Here is a 3,220-nt window from a genome sequence, read left to right as displayed (position 1 = left end):
CGGCGTTGAGCAGCAGTGCGTGACGGAGATGAAGACTTGGGCCGAGTTTGGGCCGATTGCTAGGGTTTGGGTGGAACTGTCCTTGGACTGTTCTCATATGGACCTAGTTGTTTTAGGCTTGCATTATGTTAGTAGCTTATGTACTTTTATTTAATAATTCCCTAAGTTTATTTAGGGAGCTACACACTTTTCGTGCTTCTAGCGAATCTTGTGGAATAGTATTGAAAGAGGATTCAAACTATCATCTATGTATTTGATGTATAATGAGTGGACCTAATTCTATGTACCATTATGGCTACTACCACTCCTTTTTGATCTGTCTGTAGATGGTAGAGGAATGATATGTAATGATCATTCTGCCTTGTAATGAATGAAATTGCTACCCGATTTTGGGTTTGATTCAAAAATTTATTGTATTAAATAAAAAATCATCGTATGTAATAAAATATTAAACTATAACAAGATATTCAAACAATTTTAAGATTTTCAATTCTGTCAAAGTTATGTATAAATTTTTATATAAATATATATAATATTTGAGAAATTCTTAGATATGACAAACGTGCCACGTGAATAGTAAGCCAACCAATCATGATTCTCTGTCTCTTAATATATTATATTCCGAAACTATCCATATCTTATTAAAATGAAATACCTAAAAGTTCCCGCGCATCCCCTTGCATGGGCCACGTGGTACTAGCCATACATACTAACTACATGGCACGTCTACACTATCTAAAATTCTCTCATAATATTTATAATTACCCTATCTAAAATTCTCTCATAATATTTATCATTATAAAGACGAATTTGTGTTTAATCTGTTAATTGAACAAATTAACATATTGAATTATCAAATTCAAATTCGTTCAATAAGATTTGAATCAAAATCTAATTTATTGACAGGTCTACTAGTGAGGCTTTGCATAGGTTTTGCTGAACAATTTAGGGCCACCATTGCTACTGGACACATCATCCGTTCCCTTCCACATCTTCTTCAAGCGGGGAGCTTCCCCATAGCATCCTTGTAGCCGTAAGTCCTTTCCATCCTACTTTTCAAAACAAGTCGTCTTCTGTGGTGTATCAATAATGTTCAGTCTGAACGACAAAATCAATCCAGTCCCAAACATTTTCCTCCATTTCTATCCAAGTCAGGATATCCTTGCACCAGAGAATGTCGTCGGTATATATTTCCGACAAAATAAGAGTACTCCAGGAAGTATCTAGCTACTACTCTCGACATATCTAGTACCAGAAGAATGTTTTCATATGCGACAGTCTTAATACTCACTCGTCATAAGCCTTCTAAGCCATCAAACTAGGTGGATCCTTGCTTTGCTACCAACTGCTCAATTCATTTAGACTCGAAGCCACAGCACAACGTGCCAAGGCTTCCAATGGCAAATCCAAAGAAAGTTGAAGTCGTTTTAAGATGAACAATGAAGCCAAAGCCCTAACCAAACAATAGTTTATAACTGAAACTGCCCAATCTAATCTCCCGAAAACCACAGAAACTTTCCCAACTTTACACCATTTTACCTCACTTTGATCACTCTTTTTCCTCGACTTTCTTCTCTCCATCATACACAAGCCACTTTTTTCCCCACATCGACCTACGATCTTAAAGAATGAAAATTGTAGGCTACACTCATTTGATACGACAAGGTTTTACAAATGAAAGAATTAGAGATACAACACTACATACATCGATTTATGTACCCTTTTCTTCCTTGACATCCCCCAACGCTTCCAATTCAGCCAACATTAGAGAGTATTCATCATCAACGTCTTTCATTTCCTTCTTAAGCTGTGCCACTTGCACACAAACAACAATAATATTCATTAACCATACATTTCACGGCCAAGACATGTTTAATGAACATTGATTTTGTATTCCAATAAGATACCGGATTCAAAAATGGGTTCACAAAACCTCGAAAGTAAACAAGGCCAAAATCTCAGTGTCGAAAATAAGAAGTTAAGTTACGGATTCTGATCAATAAGAATAATTTAAAGGAAATGGGGTATCGTACAGCTTTTAAACAACAAACCAAGAAAGAACAAAACTAAGACAAGAACAAACATCATATGCACTACAGAAGTACCTTAAGATTTAGTTCCTCCTCCCTCTTCGCATATTCCAAGCATCTGACAATATAGAAAACATCGTTCAAAATCTAAAGCTTAGAAAGTAAACCTCCAAATATGCAAGAAAACTGATTCATCACAGAAAGAATTGCGGTGAATAACAGAACAAATAATCATGCACTCACTTAGATCGCAGCTTGTTGTTCTCTTGCATCAGATTTATAGCCTCTTGATCTTTCAGCTGATTTCCAGTAGGATTCCCCAGCTACCAAACAAAATTCACAAAAGAAAAGTCATTAAGCAAAAGTAAGTGTATTAAATAAAATGTGCAGGCCATATCTTTATAGACCGGTACTAGTGCATGGGTATATTAAGTCTGGGTGAAACAAGTGCAGCTTTCAGTGAGATATATATTTTAATCCAGTTTTTTTCTATTCCCAACTGAAACACATATTACATAAGCTGAAATCGCTTAATAAACTAAATGCCCTTCTAATGAGAATGGAAACATGGTATGTTTCAAACAAGTTGCTTGCTTACCTGTACAGACTGACTTTTCCCAGTATTGATCACCTTGGCCCCTTTCACAGTTTCAACCGGCAGAATATCATCATGTTCTTTCCTCTTCATCGTTCCTATTACACCAAAACACAGAATAGTACTTGCAATTTATTTTTGTTCTATTTCAATAAGAATCAGTATGTAAAATTATTGATGAGAAGAAACGATGTTCAAGCTGCTACCTTGTACAGATTTCCTTAAGGTGCTTGAAATTGATGGCCCAGATTTTCCAAGTACTGTGTTTTTACTACCCAGAGCAGGGGAACTTTGGCCCAATGTGATAGATTGATGATCGCCACTTTGTGGGGTCACTGGTTTAAGCTTTTTCTTTACCTGATACCCAATTAGTCCACAGTGATAATCCCTGCCAAAGTCCAATAGAAACATCATCTACAGTCATCAAGACACTTCACAGAGATTCCTTCATACACAAGTTTGGTGGTCTGGAGGTGATGGCTGGAGCCGCGCCATGCCAAGCCTGCTGGGCCTTCTTCTTGGACTACAGTAATTTGGGCTAGGGTTTTTGCCCTAGGCCCATCTTTATGTTTTTAGTTAGTCTAATTACAATAAT

The 3,220-nt window shown here is 36.6% G+C and overlaps 1 long non-coding RNA gene across 1 annotated transcript; it reads right to left on the bottom strand.

The window, feature by feature from the left end:
• Positions 1-2,103: 2,103 nt before the first annotated feature.
• Positions 2,104-3,008, bottom strand: LOC133714057 (uncharacterized). The gene is made up of 4 exons (XR_009848411.1): positions 2,832-3,008; positions 2,629-2,723; positions 2,274-2,353; positions 2,104-2,148 (listed from the first exon to the last, which is right to left on the bottom strand). It is a non-coding gene; the product is annotated as an uncharacterized LOC133714057 (long non-coding RNA).
• Positions 3,009-3,220: the final 212 nt, after the last annotated feature.

This window comes from Rosa rugosa, chromosome 6, assembly GCF_958449725.1.
Source record: "Rosa rugosa chromosome 6, drRosRugo1.1, whole genome shotgun sequence".
Taxonomy (NCBI): Eukaryota; Viridiplantae; Streptophyta; class Magnoliopsida; order Rosales; family Rosaceae; genus Rosa; species Rosa rugosa.
The sequence above is the reverse complement of the archived record's forward strand: the minus strand, read 5'-3'. Positions and strand labels throughout refer to the sequence as shown.